This window comes from Pinus tabuliformis, chromosome 3_2 (assembly GCF_031772625.1).
Source record: "Pinus tabuliformis cultivar Carrire ecotype Pingquan chromosome 3_2, CPIR1, whole genome shotgun sequence".
Taxonomy (NCBI): Eukaryota; Viridiplantae; Streptophyta; class Pinopsida; order Pinales; family Pinaceae; genus Pinus; species Pinus tabuliformis.
In genome coordinates this window covers 126,629,897-126,642,649 of record NC_142302.1, presented here as the reverse complement: position 1 = coordinate 126,642,649, position 12,753 = coordinate 126,629,897, and positions in this window count along the sequence as shown.

Below are 12,753 nucleotides of genomic sequence, written 5' to 3'. Positions count from 1 at the left end.
TGTTTCTCCTTTTATCCTTGGTTTGATCATTATATATCTCCCATTTTTGTATTTTTGTTTGATTACTAGAGATCTCTCCCCCATTGAGATTAATGGCAAAGATACTAACATGCTCCCCTGTCAACTTCTCCCTCCATCTTCTAATCTTGTGGACCTGTCAACTGCTTCTTCGTAAGTTGAAAAACTCAAATGCCTCTGATATGATCCAAGCAACATCCTTTTTGTCCTGTGAAGAGGATTGAATAGAATGGAGAGGAGTATTTACTCCCTAATATTTTCCTCAAGCAAACAAGAGGAATCTCTTACTGAAACAACACATGCTTGTGCAACTGAGCAATGAAAAATAAATTCCACTAGTATGAGTCTCATCTAGGATTACATTCATAACAATGACTACCTAGACACGTACACCTAACCTCTAGCAACAAGAACAATCGTTCCTATGCATGACACCATCAATTTTCAGCCAATGAAAAACAAAGTACAACACTTATAAGTGCTTAATGGAAAAACATAGAGGGTATCTCACCATTGCATGCCTAAACAACTCACTTGTATTTCACTTGGCATACTTCTAATGACAACAAAATCACCATGATACATTTGACTCATCAAGAACTAGTCATATAAATCAGGACCCATTTACCAACACTTGGACTTATAATCTCATATTGACAACATGAACACCATACTCTCACAAAGAGTCTAATGAATGTAAATACCAATTAATAGTACATGTGATACCAATTTAAAATGATTCTAATTACTAAATTGATGTCGGTGATAGAATTTTTTGAGCACTTGATAACAAAGTGATCTCATCCCTTGATCATGATTCTTTAACCAACAAATTTTATGTCTGATACCAATTAGCAATTGGAACAACATCATAATAGTCAATCCATTCATCATATCAAAAACTCAAGATAGCATGTAACACAACCACTATCCTCTGTCTTGCAGCACACAACTGATATTGGTTAATGATACCAATTGTCAATGCATAATCTGATACTCAAATCTTGACTTCAGTATACTCCCCCTGTAGCCATGCTCCCTCTTTACATTAATAATATGCAAACAATACATGCATTAGCAGTAAATAGATCATCATCATCTACCTATTAATCTGATTTGACAACAACATTCAACACTTCTCTTACCCTTCAGATGCATTCCTTGGCATGTTCCTTTCTTCTCCTTGCATCTAAATTTTATGGCTTCCCTTGAAGCCAACCTCTTTGTTGTTGGGAAAAGTATCTACTCAGAACGCCCCTATCCCACTCTAAGGTGTGACAGTGCCTTAGCAACAAACAAGGAAAACTACTTTCGTATTCTTCTTTATGAAATGTAAACGAAGAGGAAGGATTAACTAACCTGTGTCTTGCGCTAGTTTGTTGATCCAATCGCTCTCCTCTTTGGCAGCTTCCAGCTACCTGCTCCCGCACTTGCCTAGCTTCACCAAGTTCCTGCAAGATCACAGAAGAGGAAAACTACACAAAGACATAGATTTACATTCATAACTAGCTTAGGATCAGATTTAAGCTAAACATGCAAATATAACAAAACATCATTGATATACAAACATGTAGGAGAAACTCAAATAGTTTTATTGATATAACAAGAAGATCCAGGAGGAGATACAACCAAGTGAGTCCTGATCCAGCATCTACCTCCCAGCAAAGGAATCCCTTCCTCACCTCCAACAAAGCATAAATCACCCAATGCACTAATCTCAATCTGAAAACCAACAGCAATTCTCTGCAAAGTACAAAATTCCAGCCTCTGGATCTCTGGGATGAGGGATCCATATATAGATGTAAGCAGAGAGGATGAGTCAGCTTATGTTTTGACTTGTGGCTTCTCTCTGTCAGTTCTTGCTTCCACTTGGAGGTTGAGAGCCTCTTACTCATCCTTGGTCGAACTCAGTGAGGCAAGTGTCATTGAGGAAGATTCTGGAAGCTTCCATTGTCTGTCCACCTCGTGGAATGACACTGCCATTTGGCATTTCCCGCTCAACGCACCTTGGTAGTGCATTCAAGTGCGTTGCAACGCACCTAGCCAGTGTATTTGGGTGCTTTGCAACGTAGCCAACTAGTGGAGTATTTGAATTGATCCTGATTTGACTAGTTTTGAGCAGTTTCTGGTGGAGAACTTCTGGGAGAAGCTGTCATTGGTTGACCTTGTTCCTTTAGGGGCAGGAACAACACTTTTAGGGACTTTGGATCCCTTGGATTATGGACATTTCATGCTTAGAGCTGTAAGGCACAAAAATGTCTATAACAGTTGCCCCCTAAAGTATGAGGCCGTTTATCGGGTGAAATGCTTTATTAGGAGGATCTGAAGTTCATTCAATGCTGTGAGGAGACCTGTAATAAGATACAATACAATACATTATTTTCATACTGTTTTCATGATCTAGCTGAGGCGGGCATTCCCATGCTCAGCTTTATAAATTCATTTTTCTGTACACAGGACAGACAATCGTCTGATGGTAGACTGATGATTTTGATGAAGTCATCATCCTTTTGGTAGGATGATTATCTGTGCTGCAATGCTGTACATGTCAATGTCTTTATTTTTCCTGAATATATATCGCAGCCCGGATGGATGAAACTAGATCCAGGGTCTTCAATCTCGTCTGATCTTCACTCGAAGTACAAGTCGATCCATGTGAAAAATGTTTTGAAGTCGAACATGGAAAGACATCGCTTGATTACCAGTCAATGATGTAAACTGTTAACAAGCGCGAGAGGAATCACCGATAAGGATGATGACCCTCAAGGTACTATAGTACAATTCACGTGGTGTGAATAAAGGGCTTGGCGTCGAACACCACGCAAAATCTTTCGGTCGAAGGTCATTGATGTATACCTGTCGCCAGAAGTGAGAAACTTGCCATTGAGGCATGCAAGCTTCAAAGTACTGAATGGGGTGTTCCTAGATCAACTTCTTGGATAATGAGCTGATGTCGACAAGAAGCGACCCGTCAAAGGAGGGCCTTAATGAATCCCACATCAATGACACGGAACGGAGCAAATGATTTTGATGGAGGTGAAAACAATCTGATGATATATGGTTCAGGGTGGCGGTCATGAAAGAATGAAGTATAATGTATGGTAGTGGATGGGACACGGGTGACTTCTCTGGATGACTTCTCTTGAACATGTTGGCGACACTTATGTGATGGATCGGTAGCATTTACCCCAAATGTGGATGGTATGGCGAGACCATGGTGATGTGACCGGTGAATGAAACAACCCAACCCGACTCAGGCACGGAGTGGAAGTGTCATGTTCAAGAGCGACTTGCTACCAATAAAGATTTTTTGAGTTTCTCCCAATTTTTCCCCAGTCATTGTTGACCAGTACCTCTTTATTTTTTTCAAGCTTGAGGAGGATAACATATGCTTGTTCTATAATTTTCCCTTCGGGCAAACCCATCGCTATGTTTTAACGAGCCTAGCGATAATGAAACTCCTTCTCGTCTAAAGACAAGTTTGTCGCTATTAATGTTTTTAACGAGTTTAACGACAAAGATAATTTGGTCCTTTTCATTTTTAGAGAGTCTGAAAAGGTACGTAAAGTTAACTCCGGAATTCCTTTTTCGTCATCTAATCCCTTAAGTCCGAAAAAGTATAAAACAATACAGAAGGGATGAATTTTCGATAGTTTTAACGAGCTGAACAAAACAAGCGCTCGATCTTTTTGTGCAATAATCCCTCAGGTCCAAAAAGATTAAAATCTAGAGGAGGGATAGCACTTCCGGTCGCTTTAACTAGTTGGAAGGCCAAAACTCGCCAATCTTTTCATGTTTTACGAGTTAGATGAAAAGAGCTTAAAGAAGACTCGTCTTTTGAGGAACGAGTGATAAAATGGGTAGCAGCTAATTCCATGTAAGGGTTGGAATTTTCCAAGCACGGCAGTGTCACAAGGAGGGCTAGTGAAATCACTCTTCGCAACTGTTCCTCAAAATGGGTAAACAATCAAATGGAGGTGAATGATCGACCAATGGAAAAGTGGAGGTGACGGTGCAAACACGACCAAGGCTTTAATGGCTGATAATGTTACATTCACTGTGGTTATTTACCAGAGGATAGTTCATTTTTTAACGAGCTTAAACGCGGATTGAAACACTTGCTCGGTCTTATGTTTATTTTTTAACGAGCATGAACTATGTGCTAAAACTGCTCGATAATCTAGTCATATGATAAGAATGTCTCATATAAAACGACAACATTTAGATTTTTACCCCTCATCCTTTCTTTATGCAAGTTAGGTGACGACTAATCCTACGAGTTTAAAGGGTTAGAGGTCCTAAAAATTTAAAAAATAAATAGTCATCCCTCGCTTGCACTCCAAAAGGTTTGCATGCCCCCAGGTATAAAACAGAGTTTCGAGGTCTCCCTCTATTCGAGCTGACAAAACATTTGTTTTATCAGGAAGGGTCACCCTTTATTCGAGTTGACAAAACATTCGTTTTATCAGGAAGGGTACTACCTCTTACAGGTTACCCAAAGATTGTTCTATTCACACAGCAAACAAAACACTTCTTCGGCGATGTCTACCGAGATAAACAAAGGTGAGTGACAACGAGCGCCACACACATAACTTTGACAAGAGAATCTTATTCTAGAATAACCCCTTTTCCAATCACGGACGGGGTACAGACTAGTCATATTCTCCCGCAGAAACCTACCCTATACCCAAAGTTTTCCTGCCGAAGCAGACTAGGACGCATGCCCCCTGGGTTCCAGTCATATCCCTCCAAATTACTCGCGCTCATCGGGAGGACGGACTGTGGGTTGAGACATTTCTTGCGTGAAGAGACCATTTAGGGATGCTATATGACTATTTGCGATGCGTGATCTGGGAAATGAAAGCTGGTCCACGAGCTTGACCACTCTTCCTTCGTGCGGAAAACACATTACTCTAAAGAGTGAGGAGACAATGGCTCCCATGCAATAAATATAGTCCCGTCCAAGGAGTAGGTTATAATCCAAGGGTCCTTGAACGACCATTATGTTCATTTGAACTGTCTTCCCTTTCAATGTTATGGGCACATTGGGGAGGATCCCTAAAGGTCGACTGGTTCCTTTATCAAAGCCTGTCAGATTTCTCATCTCAGGCAAAAGCGGTGGTGAACCAAGCGCTTTCCAAGCAGTAGAGGAAAGGATACTCACAGAAGCTCCCTCATCTATGATGGTACCAGCCATGACCATTCTATATATTTGGACAATAATTCTGAATGGTATGCTTGCTGGTAAACGGGGTCTGCCTAGTTGATTCCAGTTGAAGGAGACAACTAGGTTGCTTGGAGGTGGGACCGAGTAGACGGCCGGGTACGGCTCTGACGAACTTCCTTCCTGCGGTAAAGGAATGGGTAGGTTGCCCCGTGTTCATCGGAGTCTGTGTTGATGAAGAGAATTTGGACGGTGTCATCCTTGTTCTCTCCAGTGACTGTGTCATTCAAAGATAAAACTTCTGAAGGCAAGACCGGGTCGACTGCTGCCTCGACCTTTTGACTTTCGTCGGGTATGGATTCAGCTGGTCCATCTTCAATGACAGGCGCTTCAGCTGACCACTTGAGCGGGCCAGCTGGATTCTCAACTAACGAAGGACTCGGCAAGAGTTTTTTTTATCCAGGAGGAAGTCGTAATAGTGAAACCGGACGATCATCCAAAACTCTTTTAGCTTCGTCTAAGAAGGGACAACGGTGGATGGCGTGATCGCCTTCGCACAGTTTATAGGGAGATCTAGTTCTCCCTTTTTGTCCTGGGGCTTCACTTTCGCTAGTTGATGGTGTGCTTTCAACATGGCCATCAGAGGTTGACGACACCGGATTGTGCAAACGGGGAGACCAGTCCCTTAGTATCCGAGGGATGCAAGGACAATCTCTGTGAAAGTGGTCTCCCTTGCAAATGACACATGGCGATTTAGGCCTGGTCGGTGCAGTGTGTGGATTTTCGTTAGACGACACTCGTTTGCCCCCATTCGCTTTTGGCTCCTTCTTCTTCTTCTCTTTCTTCTTCTTTTCCTTCTTCTCCTTAGGAACTTGACTTTTGGCTTTGCCAGCCCCATCAAGCGAAGAGGAAGGAGGAGAGGAAGAATTAGAGGAAGTAGAAGGTTGGTGGGTAACTCTGGACTGGTCTAACTGCTGATTCGATTGTTCAGGAATAGTGGTGTTCTGAACGACATTGGTTGAGAAGAGCCAGACTGGCAAGCCAATTGTCAATCCTGGAAGTGACAATGTGGCCATATGGGGTGCACCAACATCTCCCCAAGAGGAGAAGGGACTAGGATTTCCACCAAGGGGAATTCCTTGGTTGGTAGACTCCATTTTCTCAACCTAAGATAAACGTAGCAAAAGGGTATGAATATTTCGTTTAAAATAAATTTTACGACACTTGGACACAACTTGTTTTTTCAATTTTAAAGAGTCGAGAAAAAACAAAAGATGACTCTAGTCTCCTTCGATTTTTAATGAGCTTGAAGTGACAAGTGCTCAGATGGACCTTTTCCGTTAAGGAGTCTGAAAAGGAACGAAAGGGACTGCTCTGGAGATCTAGGTAGAGGGTGTGCCAAACCAATCACAAAACTGCAGAATACGTTTTACGGTACGGCAGTCAATCTTCCCGAATGCTGTGTTCGGTGCATTGCGATCAGTAGGCCGACCGACACGGCTTCCTATGGATAAAGGTTTTAAGCCTATAGGGGTCTCCCAATATATACTCGACGGTACGTGGGAGCACAATCCGTACTGGCACTTATCGTCTCACAGTGGAGGAATCACCCAGCCATCAGTGAGGACAACAGTTACCAGGTTTTACGACGCCGGAACACGTCTCTAGCCTAGACCTCTATGTTGTGCGTTAAGTTCCAATGCATTGTTAGATTCATTCAATTTATTTTAAGTTGATCTTTCTTAGAAGTTTGCCTTTTTGGATCACCACGAGATGTAGATGTAATTCCTAAATGCAATCTAAAGATGATAAGCAAGGTTTTATCTCTTTTCAACAATGAAAATCCTAGCTACAAGGGGAAAAGAAAGACATAATCTTTTCTCAAAGAGCTAAGAGAACACTGTAAATGCACTTTTCCTAAATCAAGCCACACAAACTATCAATATGCAAATGCACATATGCATGTATTTGTTTTCACTTTCTTAATATTGATGCCTAAAAAGAAAGTTGATGTACAAATCTGAATTTGCTTTCAAGTGAAAAACACAAACAAGCTTCTTTTCGAAATCAAAAAGGTAGAGAAGATTACGACACTTTATGATTTTGAAATAAACACTCGTTTCGACACTAGAAAGTGACAAATTCAAACCAAATGCAAAAGTAAAAAGTATAATCAACTGTCAACAGCAAGCAAACTTTCTCCTAAGATCAAAATCGACACTTACGACAGATCTAAATCTAAGGACGACAGTATGACTATTCTACTTTTCAATGGAAAACTGTAAATGATGTAACAAACACACAAAGAACATCTACAGTCTTTTTGTACAAAGGAGGCGGAATTAAGGCAGAGAAAAGGGGTTTTCAGGCAGGTACACACACTGATAACAGGCTGCAAAAATCAGAGATAAAACTGGACAATATGAAGCAAAGAACCTCAGCTGCATAGGGCAAAGGCTGATCAGCGCACCTGTTGCACAAAGAAATTGAATTGCAGCGCAGGTAGCCCTCTCAGGACCTGCGTTGAAATGCAGAACCTCTTCACAGAGCCTGCGCTGGGGCAGAAACGAGACTTCTATCCGGGTTCTGGGTCACGGTTTGCAGTTTAATCTATGGATTTTGGCCGAGTAAAAGCAATCAGTAAGGTACAATCAGAGGGATGATTTAAAGGAGGACTAAGAGCTATCACAAAGGGAAATTAGAGCATTTGTGGATCAGCTGTTCAAATCATAAACAAATCCAGTGAGTGGATTGAAGTAGCAGCTACTTTGCATTTGATAATGGCAAATGCAGTTCGATTGCTACTTCCGTGTTTATGAGACAAACAACAATGGAAACACAAACAAACTAACTAGACACGATCCCCAGTGGAGTCGCCATTTTGTTGTTGGGAAAAGTATCTACTCAGAACGCCCCTATCCCACTCTAAGGTGTGACAGTGCCTTAGCAACAAACAAGGAAAACTACTTTCGTATTCTTCTTTATGAAATGTAAACGAAGAGGAAGGATTAACTAACCTGTGTCTTGCGCTAGTTTGTTGATCCAATCGCTCTCCTCTTTGGCAGCTTCCAGCTACCTGCTCCCGCACTTGCCTAGCTTCACCAAGTTCCTGCAAGATCACAGAAGAGGAAAACTACACAAAGACATAGATTTACATTCATAACTAGCTTAGGATCAGATTTAAGCTAAACATGCAAATATAACAAAACATCATTGATACACAAACATGTAGGAGAAACTCAAATAGTTTTATTGATATAACAAGAAGACCCAGGAGGAGATACAACCAAGTGAGCCCCGATCCAACATCTACCTCCCAGCAAAGGAATCCCTTCCTCACCTCCAACAAAGCATAAATCACCCAATGCACTAATCTCAATCTGAAAACCAACAACAATTCTCTGCAAAGTACAAAATTCCAGCCTCTGGATCTCTGGGATGAGGGATCCATATATAGATGTAAGCAGAGAGGATGAGTCAGCTTATGTTTTGACTTGTGGCTTCTCTCTGTCAGTTCTTGCTTCCACTTGGAGGCTGAGAGCCTCTTACTCATCCTTGGTCGAACTCAGTGAGGCAAGTGTCATTGAGGAAGATTCTGGAAGCTTCCATTGTCTGTCCACCTCGCGGAATGACACTGCCATTTGGCATTTCCCGCTCAACGCACCCTAGTAGTGCATTCAAGTGCGTTGCAACTCACCTAGCCAGTGTATTTGGGTGCTTTGCAACGCAGCCAACTAGTGGAGCATTTGAATTGATCCTGATTTGACTAGTTTTGAGCAGTTTCTGGTGGAGAACTTCTGGGAGAAGCTGTCATTGGTTGACCTTGTTCCTTTAGGGGCAGGAACAACACTTTTAGGGACTTTGGATCCCTTGGATTATGGACATTTCATGCTTAGAGCTGTAAGGCACAAAAATGTCTATAACACTCTTCTCTTCAATGAAGAGGAAAAAAGGATCTACTCTCCCTGAGTAGATTATCTTCCTTGTTATTCAAAACCTAGATATGAGTTGATTTCTTATGATGGTTTTCATGACTAGGTGGATTTATGCCATTTCCTAAGCATACATACATTTGTTGCTCTTCTTTCTGACCGTATTCCTTTGAATATATTTTAGGGCTAATGCTACTTCTTTTAACTAATTCTAGTCTCTTCCTATTGCAGGTTATATAGGAGAGATCAACCACTAGAATTTCAGAGTCTAAATCTTCAAAATTAAACATTGTTCTGTGCTTCCTCCATGCACCATTTGATCTACCTTTCTTCTGGGTGCTGAAATAGCTCTTGCTCTCAACATGATCCATAACTCTATTTGCAGTATTATGAAAAGATAATTTCTTTCCAGATTTGCATTCAATTGCTTTATGCCCAAAATTCTTACACCTGTAGCATTCAACTTTATTCAAGAAGGGGAAAAAAGAATTATACTTCTTACCAAATCTTGTGCCTATCCAATTTCCTGGACTATAATTTTCTCTCTTGCTTCTCTTGGGCCATTAAAAATATTTCCTTTGAGGAGAAAAGGCTCTCTGTGCTTGGCTGGTCAAATTTCTCTTTCGAGGAATTCATGGTTGTGGCTGAAATTGCACATTCCACCTATGTTGCTGCACCTTCGTTTTCCTTTTTGGACACTTGGAGGCAAGGTGCCCTATGTTATTACAACAAAAGCATATGAGAGGTCGCATACCTTTGTTTTGACTCCTGGAAGTCTCTTTATTTTGATGCGTTCTTTTCTTTGCCATTGCAACATTGTCAGAACTTCCTTTAGCCAAATTTTTGGGTCCCTTTAATGGTGTTGCTGAGTCACCATCATCTTCAATTATTATCTGAGCCCGAGAGGAAAAATCATTGTTTTTATTGTATTTAAACGCTTTAGAATTCTTTGCATGCTTCTCAAGATTCAACACCTGCTCTTTTGATGCTCTATTCTCCTATTCGAGCTTCATATTTATAGTTGTGAATATCTTAATCTCCTCAACAGTTGATATGAGCTTTCTCTTAGAACACATCTTTTCCTGAAGATCTTCCAACTCAATTGAGGAGCCACTAGATTCACCATTAGTGTTTATTTCACTCTCAAAATTTTGTTCCCTTGATAACTCTAGGGATTCTTTTAATGATACGTGAGATGTCCTTTCTTCCTTTTCACCAAAGGTGGACCCATTTTCTTCTTGACCTATGTCTCGATATTCCATCACTATTAAGGTAGTTCTATCTTCATTACAACTTGATGAGCAAGTCTTACTTTCACCATTATTTGTTGTGAGCAGTTTGAAGATATATGGTCTATTGTTCTATAATAACAACAAAACAAAAACTTACTTGTAGATTGCATCTTCTCTTGGTGCTGACCATTGACTTGGCCTATTGATACAAAATAATCATCATTTGATTCATGATTTTTAATGCTCTTTGTTTTCCTGCTTCATCCCCCATGGAAAACCTCTTCACACCACATGCAGTTTGCATGTTTACTTCATAGATGGACTACAATTTGTCCCATATCTCCTTGGCAATTTTAAAACATATTACTTTTTCAACATTTGACTTAGACAACCCTCTCATAATTTCCGTCCTGGCTTGTTTATAAAAGTTATCATTTATTACTCCATACTCCACTGATAGCCATACATCCAAGTCAAGAGTTTGCAGGTAGATTCTCATCCTTACCTTCTATTGTAGTGGCTATAACCACCCTCAAAAAAATTTCCTTAGCTTCGTTTTGGAGCCTCCCTACCAACCATCGTCAACAGCATGTCTTGCACTGTCAAGTACATGAGCTTTAGTGGTTTTCTAGCAGATTTATAGCTTGTGCATGATAGCTTGTTCCATCCCACTCACAGGTTGTTTCTCTGGACTTGGTCCAGCTACAGGATGAGCATCTCCCTCAAGAAACTGTGTAATTCTGGAGGGGAACCAACCTTCCCTCTAGAAATTACGCAATCCTAACTGGCAGCTTGCTGGGCTCCAGAATTGCGCAATTTTGTCTGTCAAGCATCACTGGAAAAACTATGTAATCTATCCCAACAAGGACTACTCAACCCAGAAATTGCGCAATTCTGGGTAGCAGTCAGCTGCTCAGCCCAGAAATTGCACAATCCCTCTGGGCAGCCAGCCCAACTCCCTCCCATAAATGTGCAAATTTTCCCATTAGTCAAACAGGCTATTACATGTGCCTTCAGGTTAATAAGTTCCCTCTAAGACTGAGAAAAACCGATTTGCATGCATGGACTGCTTCTCCCAAGGCAACATGCAAAGGCATCCCTTGATTCATGGATCTACTTTTAGCAGCTGGAGGTTACATGCAAAGATCACTTCAGAAACCTCCCACCAAGTGTCGCTTTTCCTAGATTTGTGGCATGCGTGCCACAACCTCAATTTTATCAAAACTCATCAACTGGACGCTGCAGAGCTCATTCCTCACATCGACCTTGCAACTCTAACATCCCACACTACATCTAGGAGTCGTCGACATGTTCAGCTCAGTTGTTTTGGGGTTGTTAGCTCTGCTATGCAGTGCTGACTTTCTATGGTGAGAAAGAAGCAGGTCTATTTGGTTGTGTCCAAAGGGGGCTCACATTGGTCACTTTTCCCTTTCTTCCTTCACCCTGCTCACCTCTAAACCTTTCCCATTCCCTAAAGAAACCTTCTAAAGTCCGACAAAATACCCTTTGGCCCTAGCTCTAAGTGCAAAGTCAAACCAACCATAAAACCTTACCCATACACCCTCACGCGCTCATAAACCCCTCATCACTTTCCTGTCATTTATCATTCCCCGACAATCTAATGGCTCACATCACACCCGATAAAGGTGACCCACTCGACCAATTTTCACTCTCAGATTCGTGTCTGCCAGATTTGACGGTCTTCGCATACAACGCACAGGCAACTTGATCGAGCGATAGCGCGTGATGAAAGCGGTTTTTCTCTCTCATTTGATGCTACGTGTCGATCATTGAGTGGAATCGCTCGGCCCCAGGCATTTACCACTTAGCGCCCGAAAGCAGTGCGATGAAAACCGTTACCACCCGACCAAACCGCCCTCGCCCATTAATTTCCCGTGCAACTCCGTCGCCTGACGACCATCCGATCTGTCCTCGGAAGATCCAACGACATTGATGCACCCCATCCCCACCTCGGTCTATAGCTTTTGCCAAACAATCTCCGCCATTCATCTCCCTGATCCGACGGTCATTCTTCCTGATCGCCCAAATCGTCCACCTACCCATGCATTCCATGTCTTATGACTATTCTGTTGCCCGAAGAAGGAGATGACTGGCTCTGCCAGCATCAATTACAGTAATATACCCAACAACCATATTTAACATAAAGCATGGCCAAAGGAGAAAAGTACACAACATGACTCTGTAACCGAATTTATCGATCATGGACTCCACTGGTACGAGCACTCCAACTACCTAAAGGACAGCACAACACCTGAACAGATCGAATTCACCCACTAAAACAAGCAACCTCGTTCAGAGACTCCATAAGGCAGTTAAATGCAGTTGGTGGTCAATCATGACCCCTCCATACCTAAATGGTTAGGTGCCATAGTAATGTAAACTTATA